Here is a 16342-nt window from a genome sequence, read left to right as displayed (position 1 = left end):
TGGAAGAGATTTAGTGAGATTCCTGCTGATACAGGGTCAGCGATGCGTGTGAGCGATGCATTTACAGATCGCGACCTATGAGGGGAGAAGGACAGCATCCTAAAGAGCCGCCACTAGCTGATGATTCAAGATAGGAGCGCCGTCAGACTTGAGGAAACGCCTGTGCTTCCACAATGCTCCAGAAAACAGAGACAAAGAAAACTAGGTGTGGTCCAGCATTACTGCACATTCTGGAGCATATACATACACACACACGTGTATGTATGCTGGAGCAGTGGTGAACAAAGAAAGGCCTAGAAATATTAAATTCTAGGCCTAGAAATTAAAAGGCCTAGAAATCTCCCTTCAGGTTTACATATTTGTGTAATATCTTTGGAGAACTTTATTTAAATCAATTTTGAGGAAAATATTTTCATCCGTTGTTGATTAATTTTGGACCTTTGGGGTGTTTCTCACACCATACATTTATACATTGGGCCTGCAACCAGCGGCCAGCTCGGGCTAGTGAGAACAGATGTTCACTCTCTGGCTGTTTCGGAAACCACCCCCTATACCCTACATAGTGCACTCAATAGTGTGGACGCCATTTTGAAATAGTGTCCGAAATGTTAGTGAGCATCGCTGTACCCTATGTAGTGCACTCAATGTATCCCACAATGCACTGCGAAAAGTAGCGTACAACCGATGCACCCTTACTCGGAAAATATATCCCATCAGCCTTTACGGTATCACCTGACAATCTATCAATGGCGGGTAAACAAGGAGAGATGACTTACAAATGTATGTATTGTCCGCTGTTTGTTTCACATTTCATACTAAAGCGTCAAAGCCGTTGTCCGAATACTAACTTTAAATTGAGTGCGCTACGTAGTTCACTCAATCCATGTCCCCCATGTAGTGAGTAGTGAATAGGGAACGGGTGTGTAGTTTCGGAAACAGCCGCTGACTATCAGAAGTGAACAGGAAGTGGTTCTCGACTTCAGGAGCTAGTTGGCTCCCGTTAGGGGTGAGGCAGAGAGTCCCTCCTCATTCAATGCCTGCTCACTTTTCAAAAGTCACAGGGCCAGATTCACGAAGCGTTCTTACGAACAAATTTGTTCTTAAGTCCCACTTACGAACAGTTGACGAAGATTGTGGCATTCACCAATTTCTTCTTATCCTGGATTTATTCGTAGGTAAGAACAAATCCTACGAACACTCAGGAGTACTCTTGCGCACATTTCAGTGCCGACATGTTGGCATGGTTGTGTTTTCTTCTCTTGTGTAGTTCAATAAAATTCAATATTGTGAGGCTGTGCGTCCTGACGCAATGATGGGGCCAGACTGCAGGCACGCGGTTCATGTTCGAGCGCGATTAATTGCCCGTTTGTGAATAAAATGCATTATTGTCACAATCCGAGCACAGCTTTTACACGTTTATTTTTTTTACATTCTTATTTTTTTTACATTCTCGTTGATTCCTTTAAGCGTGTTGGCTATAGTCATCAGGGTTGAGGCAATTTTATCAAGCGTGTTAGCCATCCTTTCTTGATTGTTCAACACGGCGTCAGAAATCAGGCGTGGAGAGGCAAGCTTTGGGCATTTGGCTGCTTTTTGCTCTGTCTACAGGTCCTGCTGCAGTTCCTTTTATGGGCATTAGTGGGCGGTGACTTATGCTAATCATATGTTAATTAGACTCACCTGGCACGCGCTTTCAACTTACGAACAGATGGCATTCATCAATCTAAGAACCCAGCTGCGAACAATTCTGGGGCTTACGAACGCGTTGATGAATCCGACGTAGGGTTTTCTTAAAAAAACTTCTTAATAACAACTTAAGAAAGAATCTAAGAAGATTCTTAAGAACATATTGGTGAATCTGGCCCACTGCTCCTGGAAGACAACGATGAAAGTGGAACGGATGAATCCATAGGTGGTTATGATGCTGCCATCAAGCGCGTGTTGGCTAAAGCAGAAATGCGAGGTAACAAATCTAAAAGGAGGGCTAAGCCTGGTCAAAATTCCACTGACGAGAGTTCAGAGTCAGACAATGATGAAGACTCAGACAGCAATTGTTCTTCTTTCGAGCAGAAACAATGGGCCAGATTCACGAAACGTTCTTACGGACAAATTTGTTCTTAAGTCCCATTTACGAACATTTTACGAAGATTGTGGCATTCACCAATTTCTTCTTATCCTGGATTTATGCGTAGGTGAGAACAAATCCTACAAACACTCAGGAGTACTCTTGCGCACATTTCAGTGCCGACATGTTGGCATGGTTGTGTTTTCTTCTCTCGTGCAGTTCAATAAAATTCAATATTACAATGATAATTCTGTCATATTTATTTATTTACTTGTTTATTTCCTATTTTTGGTGATTTACGGAGAATTTTAAAATTACGTAAATGTGCCAATGACTTAACATTAATCAACCAAATTGGAAACCATGCCAAAACTGTCTTTTTATTTGATTTTATCTTGATTTATTTTATTAGGGGATCGAGGATATGCCCTGGTTGTTTACACCACTGACCAACGTCCTGATGCAGTTCCTTTTATGGGCATTAGTGGGCGGTGACTTATGCTAATCGTATGTTAATTAGACTCACCTGGCACGCGCTTTCAACTTACGAACTGATGGCATTCATCAATCTAAGAACACAGCTGCGAACAATTCTGGGGCTTACGAACGCGTTGATGAATCCGACGTAGGGTTTTCTTAAGAAACTTCTTAAGAACAACTTAAGAAAGAATCTAAGAAGATTCTTAAGAACATATTGGTGAATCTGGCCCAATGTTCTTTGAGAAATCTTGAAAGGGGTATCGAGCAGTGTTGTTTAGACATTAACTTGACAGGAATTCCAGAAGCTCAGAAGAACAGAAAAACAGTTGGAGGATATGGAGAAACGGTGTAAGTTGTTAAGGAAAGGAAAGCTTTCAAAGCCAATAACCTCTGACCTTGCATTCAAAGATTGCAAAAAAGAGAGCTCTGCTAACAAAATGTTTTCAGTTGTTGTTCGTGGACAAAATCTTGAGTATAAACCTTGGCAGAACTCCGACATTGTCACATTTCTGTGTTCTGGGGGGCATTGAAAGATGCATTTCCAACCAACATACATCCTGATAATATCCTCATTGAACCATTGGGTGAACAAGAAAACCCAAGAGCCTACGTCTCAAGAGCTTTACAAACTTGGCGTAATGTCACAGGCAATTATCCTGACGCAAACCGAATGGAACAGTCTATTATTCGAGCTAAAATTCAGAAAGGATTGCCACCGCCAGTGCAAAGTAAAATAGCAGAGGTGGTTGGTCTTGGGAATATGACTAAGAGTGTTTACATTGATCACATCAGCTCTGTCCCCAGCGAGTTCAGAACTGAAGAAGCCTTCTGGATAGAAGGTGAAACGTCTTCAAAGAGAAGAATCACAGACCAGTTGACAGAGAAAACTACCTTGGATTGATCACATCGCTCATCATGTTGAACTACCGTGGGACCTCTACTTATGAAATTAATTGGTTCTGGAAGTTGTTTCGTAACCTGAAAATTACGTAAGTAGAGACGTGTTTTCCATGTAAATGCCCTAATCCGTTCCAAGCCCCCCAAATTTTTTTTTTTATAAATCATAAAAATGCATCAAAACATGTAACAAATACATGTTACAATTAGATTACCGCACAATAAATGTAGGAATTCAGTGCAAGGCTTCTCCAGGAACAAAATGAACTTTATTACAGGCTAATCTTACATTAGCCATCATTACTAGCAACGAACGTTGACTTGTGGTAACACCACCATCTAATGGACAAACATACGAACACCCACAATAAATAAAAGTTACAGGAAGGCGACGCTGGGATACACACAAACTTGTATATATTGACGTCCCTCCTAGCCAATGGGATGACAGGAAAATGTTAGGCGATAGCCAATGGCAGAGCAGCTACAAGCATGTTTACGTTCGCTAAACTCTTCGAGCTGCGAGTAGGAGCGGTAGCGTATTTTTGCCTTTCGTATCCTGAAATTTCTTTCGTAACAAGAGGAAATATTTTCCCGTTGAAACGTTTCGTAACCAGAAAATTCCGCTTGTAGAGACATTCGTAAGTAGAGGTCCCACTGTATATCACAGAAAAGAGCAGGAGCTGAAAAACCAAGCTCAAGAAGCTCTCAGAAAACTTACTCAAATGCAGTTGGTTGATAATAAACGGAAAGAGAAAAAGCAAGCAGTAGTGATGGAAAGCCAACCGGATCAGACACCACAAATGCCAAACCAAATACCACGACAATCATACCAATCTCCATCTGGGGCACCTGTTCCACCAGTACCTCAGCAATATTACTTACACTCTGCAGGCTTTTGCTAACGAAACCATAAGAGGCTTTGAACATCTTTCCAATTCCCAGAGGAGTCACAGACTTACGTTGTTGAAACATGGCAGGGCTTTAGATTATATCTTGGCCAAAGAAGGAGGTTTGTGGGTGTCTTTGGATTTGACAGGAGATGCTTTGATTCCAGACAGTAGTGATAATGTAACGAGTATGATTGATGCTTTGAAGAAGATAAGGGATGCATTTGGCCCTTCTGTGGGCGCAGGAACCTCTGCGACAGCGTGGCTACAGGACAAATTTGGCCCAATGGGAGCTATGTTGATTCAGGTTCTCAGTACAGTTGTAGTGTCACTGGATGTGATGTTTTGTTTTTGTACTTAGTCATTGAGCTGTGCCAAGGCGATGATCTTGTGTTGGATTGGTGTAGTGATACCTGGCGATCAGATCCAGATGCCCCTTTTAAGTGATAAAGCTTCAGCAGACTGAGAGGAGGAGGACATTTCTGATGAGAAATCACTACTGGGACCACTGTTGCCTTCATGCCCCACATTCTCTCCATCTCCTCCTTCAGCCCTTGGTACTTCTCCAGCTTCTCGTGTTCCTTTTTCCTGATGTTGCTATCACTTGGGATTGCTACATCTATCACCACCACGACAATGTCAGGCTGGTTGGCCACCACCAACTTGTCAGTCTGGATCTGGAAGTCCCACAGGATCTTGGCCTGCTTGTTCGCTTGATTGATGCCTAGACCTGCTTGGATCTGTCCAAGTGTTCTCTGTGAATTACCTGCTGGGGTACATTGATTCCAGTGATACCAGAGTTAGGGTTAATGTGTTAGGGTGTTAGTATGTTAGGATGTTAGGGTTAACATGTGATGTTCACTCTGCAACTTCAAAGGGACCAGTCCACCTGTGCTCTAACCACTTTCACTTGATGACTCTCAGAAGAACCCACTCAGCTGTGTGTTGAATTCCTGGATCCTCACTGACTGTTGTTACAGAGGTTGCCTGTTGGGAGAAAACTGAGAGAGTCGTTTTTAGTTGAACAAAATAAGATTTATATTTCATAAAAGTGCTGGGCTGGCCTATGGATTTTCTGCTCCTGGTCCCGGAAAGAGAACACCCCGCTCAAGCTGAAAGGGAGTGAATCCTGTTCGGGAGCTAACAGAGCTTCTTACTGACATCAAGGCTATTGGAAGCGCCTGTGTCCATTTCATTCCACTGTGAGCACATATGTTGCCAACTTTGCTCTTCAGTGTTTGATTCATTCTTTCTACCTTCGCCTAACACCTTCTCTACTTCTTGTAAATCTTTATTCTTAAAATGAGTTCAATTATCAGACCTAATTTGTTTGGGGAAACCCTGTGTCGGATTAATCAAAAATTTAATACCACTTTTTGCATCTTCTGCTTTTACGGGAACCGCCTCTGGGCAGCCAGTGTATGCATCCACTGCCACCAAGAGGTATCAGAACCCATTGACTCGGTCTATCATATGAGTGAAATCTGTAATTTTCTTGCCCTGCCATGGAAACTTGTCCTCATGTGGTCGAATTGTTGATTTTACATTAAATTGTGTGCATATTGAACATTCTCTGCATCATTCGTGGTTTCCCGCAGTGTGTCAGGCCATGGGCCTGTTCCAGAACGGCATCTAACAGACCGGGCGGGAGAACAGGTCTTCCGTCTGGGCCCCGCCAAATTCCTTCAACTTTCACAGCCCCCCTTTTCCTTCCAAACTGTTTCCTGTGGAGAAGCTTCTTCTTGATCACAACCAAGTCTTTCCCTGTTGTATCTTGGTGACTTTCCTGAACTGTTTTCTCTACCAACAACAAATTGTAACTTGGTTTATAACCTGCAGCCTTCTTTGCTGCCTGATCTGCAGCCTCATTACCTCTTCCCTCCAGAGAGTTCTCTTTACTATGACCTTTGCATTTTACGACTGCGACCTCCGCTGGTTCCATGAGTGCCTGTGTCAGTTGCCTCATCTCTGCCTCATGTTTTATAGGAGAGCCTGATGCTGTGTTAAAACCTGCCCGCAACCATTGACAAAGTTCTAAGTGAATCGCTCCCACTACATATGCTGAATCTGTATAGATGGTCACTCTCTTTCCCTTTGATATTTCTAATGCTCTAATAACTGCCTTCAATTCTGCAAGTTGTGCTGACTCTTTACCTGTTAGGTTTCCTGTTTCCACTTCCTCAAAATCTTCTTCTGATTTTCTAACTATAGCATAGGCAGCTTTCAGCCCCTCTTGTGGGTGTCTGAAACAACAGCCGTCTGTGAATAGTATTTCATCTGGATCCGTTAACGGCTCCGCTTTGAGGTTTTTCATCTTTCTTCACTTTCTCCTCACATCTGTGTGGTTCACCCTCTCCCATACCATCTGCCATATTTATCCCTTCATGTGCATATGTGTGGTGCAGTTAAAATCTTGTCTATCCTGGTCTGTGTAAGTGAGGTCATGGTGAATGCTGCTGAGCTAACCAGTGATACCACACTATGTGTTGTAAGAACTGTCAGAGCATGACCCATCACTAAATGTGCTGTTTTTTGTAAAAGTTTTGCTACCCCTGCTACATGCCTTACACATGGTGGCTGTCTGTTTTCAATGGGGTCCAGCATTATACTTGCATACATTAATACTTTCCTTTCACCCCCTTTTTTCTGAAAGAGAACACCATTTACTGTATGTTCTCCTTCAGAAACATCCAAAAAGAAAGTATTTTTATATTCCGGAACTGCCAAATTTGCAGCTGTCGTGAGTGCCTGTTTAAGAGCAATTAACGCTTTCTCTCCCTCAGTTGTCCATGTTAGCCGGGCTCCCAAATTACGCATTCCCTGTTCATTCACCATTGTACGTAGGGGTGTAGTCTTCAGATTCAGATCCTTTATTGTCCCACACGGGGAAATTTACAGTGCAACAACAGCAACAAGAGCACTCAGGGGAAAAAATAAGATAGAATCAAATGGAATATACAAAGAGGGTGGATATTTACAATAATCCAGATAAATGGATACTCGGCCTCTGTGTACCTGTACATAGTACAGAGGGTGAATACAATATACATATCAGAATATATAATATTCAGATTGTGTTAGCGGTTGTTCTGTTTATTGTGCAGTCTGACAGCAGCCGGCAGGAAAGATCTACGATACCTCTCCTTCACACAGCGAGGGTGGAGCAGCCGCTCACTGAAGGAGCTGCCCAGTGCTGTCAGGGTGTCCTGTAGGGGGTGGGACGTGTTGTTCAACATGGATGACAGCTTAGCCATCATCCTCCCATTTCCCACCACCTCCACTGAGTCCAGGGGACATCCCAGGACAGAGCTGGCCCTCCTTACCAGTCTGTCCATCCTCTTCCTGTCCCTGTCTGTGATGCTACTGGACCAGCAGACTATCCCGAAGAAGATGGCTGATCCCACCACAGAGTCATAGAAAGTCCTCAGGAGGGGTCCCTGCACTCCAAAAGACCTCAGCCTCCTGAGCAGGAACAGTCTGCTGTTGCCCTTCTTGACCAGGGCGTCTGTGTTGTGTGTCCAGTCCAGGTTATTGTTTAGGTGAACACCCAGGTACTTGTAGGACTCCACCACGTCAACATCCGTTCCCAGGATGTTCACTGGTGCAGGCGGGGGGTTGTTACGCCTGCGGAAATCCACCACCAGCTCCTTGGTTTTGCCAGCGTTGATCTGGAGGTTGTTCCGCAGGCTCCAGTCCACAAAGCCCTGAATAAGTTCCCTGTACTCCGTATCGTCCCCATCAGTGATGAGGCCGACAGCAGCAGAGTCGTCAGAGAACTTCTGGAGGTGACATGAAGATGTGCTGTAGGAGAAGTCCGCGGTGTAGAGGGTGAACAGGAAAGGAGCCAGAACTGTTCCCTGCGGGACACCGGTGCTGCAGAGAAGGCGATCTGACTCGGAGCCCTTCACCCTCACAAACTGTGGTCTTTGTGTGAGGTAGTCCAGAATCCATGTTGTGAGGTGGTGATCCACCCCAGCTACCTCCAGTTTGTCCCCCAGCAGCCTGGGCTGGATGGTGTTGAATGCACTGGAGAAATCAAAAAACATGATCTTCACAGTGCTTCCAGCCTTCTCCAGGTGAGTGAGGGAGGTGTGGAGGAGGTAGATGACGGCATCGTCCACCCCGATGCTCGGCTGGTAGGCGAACTGCAGCGGGTCCATGAAGGAGCTCACCAGTGGGCGCAGGTGATCGAGGATGAGTCTCTCCAGCGTCTTCATCAGATGAGACGTCAGAGCCACCGGCCTGTAGCTGTTGAGCTCCTTGGGGTGCGGTGTTTTCGGCACTGGGATGATGCAGGACGTCTTCCACAGCTGTGGCACTCTCCCCAGCCTCAGGCTCAGGTTGAACGTGTGACTGAAGATCCCACACAGCTGGTCTGCGCAGGACTTCAGGAGCCTGGAGCTGATGCCATCCGGACCTGTCGCTTTCCTGGCCCTGTTCTTCTTCAGGGCCTTCCTCACCTGGTGTGGTGTGAGGGACAGGCTGGAGCAGGGAGGTGTTGGTGGGGGGGATGGGCATGGGCCAGGGTGTGAAGTGTCGGGAATGTGTGAGCTGAAGTTCATGAGAGAGGGAGAGGAGGGGGGACAGGAGGAACAATGGGTTGCAGGCACAGACAGTGGCGGGGGTAGCAGCAGGGGAGACTGGGCCGGGGGAGGGGTGGTTACCTGATCAAATCTATTGAAAAACAAGTTCAGGTCGTTAGCCCACCCCCGGTCACCCACAGGTTGGGACTTCTGCTCCTTGAAGCCCGAGATGGTCTTCAGGCCCTTCCATACCCCACAGATGTTGTTCTGCTGCAGCTGGTTTTCCATCTTCCTCCTGTAGTTGTCCTTCTCCTGTCTGATCTTCCTCCTCAGTTCCCTCTGCACAGTCTTCAGCTCTTCCTTGTCTCCAGACACAAAAGCCCTCTTCTTCTCCTTCAGGAGGGCCTTTATGTCTGGGGTGATCCAGGGCTTGCTGTTGGAGAACCTCCGTACAGTCCTGGTGGGTACGGTGTTCTCCACGCAAAAGTTAATGTAGTCAGTGATGCAGCTGGTGAGGTTGTCAATGTCCTCCCCATGGGCGTCGCTGAATACATCCCACAGGGTCGTGTTGAAACAGTCTTTCAGGGCCTCCTCGGCTTCTTCGGACCATTTCTTCACTGTGCGGGTGACAGCAGGCTGCCTCTGCACAAGAGGTTTGTACACAGGCTGGAGGTGTACAAGGTTGTGGTCGGCACGGCCCAGGGGAGGGAGTGGGAGAGAGTGGTATGCCTCCTTGGTGTTGGCATAGAAGAGGTCCAGTGTTTTATTGTCCCTTGTGTGGCATGTGACGTACTGGGTGAATTTGGGCAGAGAAGATGATGGAGAGGCATGATTGAAGTCTCCAGAGATGAGGAGGAGGGCGTCAGGGTGCTGTGTCTGCAGCCTGCTCACTGCTGAGAGCAGGACATCACAGGCTGCATCAGCGTTAGCAGAGGGGGGGATGTACACAACCACCGCGAGGGCATGTGTGAACTCCCTCGGCAGGTAGTGAGGCCTCATGCTAACGGCTAACAGTTCGATGTCCTTACAGCAGTGCTGCTCCTTGATAGTGATGTGCCCAGGGTTACACCATCTATCGTTCACAAACACTGCCAGTCCTCCTCCCTTCCTCTTACCACTCTCCCTGCTTCTGTCTGCCCGTAAGAGAGTAAATCCTTCGAGTTGTGCGGCCGTGTCCGGAGTTAGCGCGGTTAGCCAGGTCTCCGTAAACAGCAGCAGGCTGCTCTCCCGGTACTCCCGCTGATGCCAGGTCAGCGCTGCCAGCTCGTCCATCTTGTTGGGGAGAGATCTGACGTTCCCCATGATGATGGAGGGCAGGACGGGTCGATAGCGTCTCCTCCTGGCACGGCGCTCGACCCCGGCGCGGCATCCCCGTTTCCTCCTCCTCAGCTCGGGGGGCACATCGGGTCGCTCCTTGGGCAGCGGCGCAGAGCTCCGCAGGGCGAACAGCTGATCCCTGCTGTAAACAAGCGAGCCGCGGCTCCGCGAAGGGTCTCCGGACGCGGTATCAAAAAGTGAAGAAATTAGAAGAACCACCAGTGCAAACTCCATGAGTCTTACGTACATGGTGAGGGTGAATGAAACAAACCGAACGCACCAAAAACAAAGGTAGTAGGTGCGGAAAAGAAGAAAAAAGTAAAGGAAAAGCTCGAGGGTGAGCGGGAGCTGTTGTTACAGGCTGCCACTCGCGCGGCGCCAGGTGAGGACCGTCTTTTCTGAATATGTAGGAATAAAATGTCTACTATAGCTCGCGAGACCCAGAAATGACAACATTCCCTTTACAGTCTCTCATACCACTCATTCTGTTCAGCAAAGTCGACCTGCGCAGCCACACCTTCAGGCCCAACAGACAAACATGGTGATGTAATCATCCAGATATTTCCCTATAACTTTTCTTTAAACGCATCCTGATACACCTCATTATTCCCACGGTCGTAAAATATTGTGACATGATAGGGATCAACTGGCGGGGCAAAAGGACTCAGCATCGACAACCAGGGCCTCCAGCTCTGAAACAATGCCACAACACCGACACCAGGTGAGGTCTCAGGCTCAAGTTCTCCCCAATAAATGTCCGCCCACACCCCCTGTTCTGGAAAGGGAGTCGGACTCATCAGCATATGTCCCTTCACACCTTGGTGTGAAATACAGCAGTTCACTTTCATTCCATTAGGAAATTGCACCACCAGACCTTTGTCTCCACACAGAATAGCTGCTCCTGTCCTCACCAGGAGATCTCGTCCCAACAGGTTGATAGGGCAATGTGGTGAAATCAAAAAAGGGTGCAACACAGTCTGTCCGGCAAAACGAGTCACTAATGGCACCTAAAACGTCAGTCTCTCCGGTCTCCCTGAGAACCCCACAAGCTCGACGGTGTCAGATGAGATCGGCTCCAGTGATAAATTCCATGAGATGGTGGAACACTGCCTGGTACCTCCGCGTAGTTGTGATATGGACAGTCCCTTTGCCAATGACCATACCCTTTGCAGGCGTGACACTGATCTCGGCCTAAGTACCCGCCCATCAAGCTGTATCCCTGCCCGCCGCGTCTCCCACACATGCCTCCCCTTGGACTGACCCATTACGGGTTTATAGGAACAAAATCTTGTTGCGGACCTAATGAATCTGGCTGCACCTACTGAGAAAACCGCTGAACCATCTGTTTTTCTTCCTTTTGTTTATTATTATTCTTTTTCCGTGCCTCATCTAACTGCATTTTTAGGAGCTGTTCCTGGGCTGTCATCACCCCCTCTTTCTTTCCCTGTTGTTTAACTTTAAATGTGTTGATGTGGTGAGAGAGATGTCTCTCCCAGACTTCCGCTGTACTGCCTGGAAGGTCAGGATTTCCTTCCATGGCTTCTTTCACTGACTGTGGAAGTCCTAAAATTATCAATCAATCAATCAATCTTTATTTATATAGCGTCTTATACAATCAAAATTGTTTCAAGGCGCTTTGGCCTGGTGTGTAAATTATCTGAACAAGGATGGCACCCTGTGGCACACATCCATTCCTCTTTACAGCTCATAAGGAACCCATGTGCCGACTCACTTTCCTCCCACTTAAATCTTAAGTTCTGCATTGCTCCTGGAGATACTGGAAATATCTGTCTCATAGCTTCACCAACCCTGGTTGCACAAGGCCCAAAACGTGCAGCATTAGGTCTGTCTTTAATGCCTGCTGCTACCTCAACTTTATCCAAATCCCAGAGAGAAACTTGTCTCCCTAAAATTCCTCTAAAGTCTCCTATCGCCAGCTGCATGCTCTGTGTTAAACTGAAAAGGGTAGACATCCACTTGCCGCCTCTCTCTGTGGGTGGGGGCATCTTATCCACCAAACAATTAATGTCTGTGATAGCAAATGGAATATATACTGGTTCCTGTCCTCCTCTTTTCTGTATCAGAGGGGCCTGTAGCTGCGGCAGTCCTGAAACGGGCCCCTTACTCCTCGTGTGTATTCCTGTTTGACCCACCTCCTCATTGTTTATGGCCCCTGTCAACGGTACACCTCTATACTCACACTCACTCTCTTCCCATAATTCTAATTCATAATTTCCCATACTTGAACCCTGATCCTTTTCATATAATTCTGTCTGAGCTTCAACAGGGTCCTGAAGCTCCAATTCTCCAATAAATGTAGCCGGAATTTTGAAGGTATCTGTCTTATTCTCGCTCTCCTCATTATCACTGCCATAAATCAATCTTGCCTTCTCCTCCCTGCGCTCAGCCCTGGCAAATCCTCCTGAGGGATCAGCTCTTTTCACTTGTTTTGTTTGATTGCTAAGTGTTTTAAAGACGTTTAATGCAGGTTTTTGACTGTCCTGTTTTTTAAATGTAGTCTTTTGGGAGATTTTAGGGCGAACCACCTGAGCTTCCTCTCTAAATTCATTTTTTCCTAACTTATCTCCAACCTCTTCCTGTCCCTGTTTGATCATTCTAACCTGTCTCCAAAGTTCCCACACTGTCTCACGTAACTCCTGCATTTCTTCATTTCTGTCCATATCTAACTGACCACTATTAATAGTCAAAACTGGCAATTGATATGGGGGTGGGGAAGAGGTAGTAGGTAATGATGGGTAAAGAGTGGTGTTAAGTGTCAGTGTCTGGTTTGGATCTTCTACTGGAGGCTTCTCGACATTAGGCACTCGTGTGACCCCCCTAGATCTGCAATAGTGCACTGCTGCACATGTCATAGCCACAACATGTATCCTTCGACGCTTGTCTTCTAAATCCTTACCCTGTTTTTGCCACGATTTTCCTGGTATAAAACCTAATTTTGGATTATCAAGATGGTTCTGTAATATGGTGTGAATTTCTGACTCCCACTTACACAATGCTTCAGCTAAATTAACCTTCACCTCTGGAGGGGGAAGTATCTTTTGCTTCTGAGCTTCCTTCCACAACTTTTTTATAGCATCCAATTCTCTTTCCCTGTCCTCTTCTTTCATGCCACTCACCACCTGATCAAGAGTCCACTTCCACTGTTCTTCCACAGACCGGGGATAGGGGGAACATTCTCCCTGATCCCAACACGCTTTACCACATTCCAGTTCCATCCTTAACTATACTCCCAAGTGAGATTGAATGTGAATGACTCCAACGGTCAACTCAATGCCTCAGTGAAACAAGCTTCTAGACAAAACTTCGTTGGTCCGGTTCCACTCTGGGGGTTAATTCCCAAGGACAAAGAGCCTTTTAATTCACGTTCACTCTGGCACTTTTCCAACCCACACAAAAACACAAATCTCGGGCGTCGGGAGTGTCCGTCCCGTCAACTGCGCTCCGAGTTCCAACCCAAATCTTTTTCATATACAGTGCTGTGTATACAGCAATACAGCACCGTACTAGTTCCGGTTTACTCTAACCGTCTATTCCCTGTTTTTTCAACAGTACTTCCGGACTCTAACAGTTTATTCCCTGTTTTTTCAACAGTACTTCCGGACTCTAACCGTTTATTCCCTGTTTTTTCAACAGTACTTCCAGACTCTAACCGTTTATTCCTGCAGTCGTTTCAATATTTTCTATATTTGTATCTGGAATTTATAACTAGGGCACTTCAATTGACAGTGACGACAAATTTCTAGAAATTGCCAATGTGCAGAACTTTGATTAAACATGTGTCTGCTTACCTTTTACTGGGGATCCCTTTGTCGTCAGTTGTCCTCCGAAGTGACTGTTGTTGAATTATTTGCCTCAGATGACTTCTCTGTCTTCATCACGTTGGGGTCACCAAATTGTTGGATTGCAATACCTCTCATGTGTCACTGCCAATCCGCATGTTCTGCATTCCGCGTGGCCCCGAAATGCACTTGTCTCATCGCTGGAGTCGGCTTCACCTAGCGCAGAACAGAGTCGCCAATTACCAGGGTCGGTTTCTCAGTGGGTGTGTCGCCGAGTGGGGAAAAGTGGTTGGTGGTGCACCGTGGACCTTTGGTTTGGGCTACGCTTCCTGCGAACCATCACCCAGCCGCCCTGGCTAGCCGGCTGCTCAGCTGCTGCCGGGGGACCGCTAGCTGTAGCTATGCTAGACAGCTCCTTAGCAGCTAGCTCCCCCTGGCTACCTGACGCAACTTCAGCTAACTCCAAGCTGCGGAACCACGTCCCCTAAATAAACTACACTTTCTGCACATATTCCCTTCACTAAAGGAGGCAGAGGAGTAACTAAACATTTCACACGCTGAATAGACAAAGACACCGGGTGAAACAGATGGTGAGGCCACGCTAATGCTAATAGTCGGTGGAGCCCTGTATTTGTTTGATATGGGTTGTTTCGCACTGTTGTTATCAGGTGACTAGAATGTCCCAAGTGTTCAAATTTTAAGTAATGTGACTACAACACACAAAGTGTTCAATTTTAGGTAAAGTGAATACAACACACCATGCACAGTGCAACCAACAAACGATTGAGAAGACAGGAAGTGACGCAATACGTCTACGGTGCAGGGTACAACAAAGCTGCTCGCAACAAGTGGCAACTCCTGAATTTTATTTGTGGTGAGGCAAAAATGGCAATTTATATCTCAAAGAAAAACAAAATTTCACAAACTGGAGATAGTGTGGCCATACTATTATGAACACATACCTAGGGATGCAAAAAAAAAGACAAAAAAAAAAAAAGTCTATAACCACTGTGTTACCAAATCTCATGTTTGCTGCATTTGAGTTTGAATTATTTATTTAGCACACATGCATATAAAATCACCAAAAAAATAGAATAAAATGACAAGTAAAATACGTTTTCATGATCATACAAAACAATAAAAAGAGATGCAGAGTTGAGGCAAGAGACCCGTAAGGGCCTGTTCGAGGCCTCTACTCACAAAAACTGCAATACAACAAGATAATCAAGAAAATAAATGAAAATGAAAGATAAAGACAATAATAATAACAACTAGAAAGCACTCGGAGAGCGCAGATCTCCGCCAAGCGCAACAATTCCTGGCATATTGTGATTTCCACCATAAATATTAGTCCCACATATACTTTGACTACATATTTAGATTCCTTGACCATAAAAACATACCGTTAGCCACTGGAATCATAATATATGTCTTAGTTCAATAGTTATTCACGAAAAAAAATTCACGCTTTGAAACAATTTTACTTTGTATGGCGCGAGCGCCTCAGCGGCGGCTACGAGCCACTCCTTCACGAACTCTCCTTCGGCGTGAGGTTTCAGCTTCGTGGCTATTAATTCACTCACCACAAAACTTGCACGCGTAATATTCTCTCTGTCGGTACATGGTCGTGTGAAAGCTGCTTGTTGAGCCTCCAAACTCCAGCGAAGAGCGTTAATTTTATCCAAACTCATCTGTCCTTTCAACTCGTCGAGTTTAGCGTGTTTCGCTAAGCATTTTTCGTCCGTGTCAATCAGTCCAGCCCACTACGTACATCACATGCTGTGTTCACTGACCCTGACCTTGACTCGGACATAACATAACCGTCTGTTTTATCTCAGAAAACGGGAAAATATTTCCTCGTTACAAAAGAAATTTCAGGATTGGAAAGGCAAAAATACGCTACCGCTGCTACTCGCAGCTCGCGGAGTTTAGCGAACGGTCCCACTGTATAAGTGCACATATAAAATATAAAAATCTTATTGCGTGGCGGCCGGTAGAAATGGTCTCGTAGGCCGTATACGGCCCGGAGGCCGGAGGTTCCCCACCCCTGATCTAGGGAGTGGATGAAATACCACAAAGTGATAACAAGCTGATGTGAATAAACGGAGGAGGTTTGCAACGAAGCAGCAGAACAACAGAGGGTGTTCCAGAGTAAATTGCTGCTCATTCTCCTTTGCAAGGTTACCCGTGTGTCTGTGTCTTTTGTTGATTCACGCAGGGTTTTGCTGAGTTGCTATGTTTCAACTCTAACATGACCTCATAATTTATGGATATGTTTTTTATTTAAAATGTTTCTGTGTGTGATTTAATAATTTAGTGTAGTATTTTATTGCATGTTTCTGTGATTTGCAGGCATCTAATGTCCCCTCC

This window comes from Takifugu flavidus, chromosome 7 (assembly GCF_003711565.1).
Source record: "Takifugu flavidus isolate HTHZ2018 chromosome 7, ASM371156v2, whole genome shotgun sequence".
Classification (NCBI taxonomy): domain Eukaryota; kingdom Metazoa; phylum Chordata; class Actinopteri; order Tetraodontiformes; family Tetraodontidae; genus Takifugu; species Takifugu flavidus.
Note: the sequence above shows the minus strand (reverse complement) of the source record.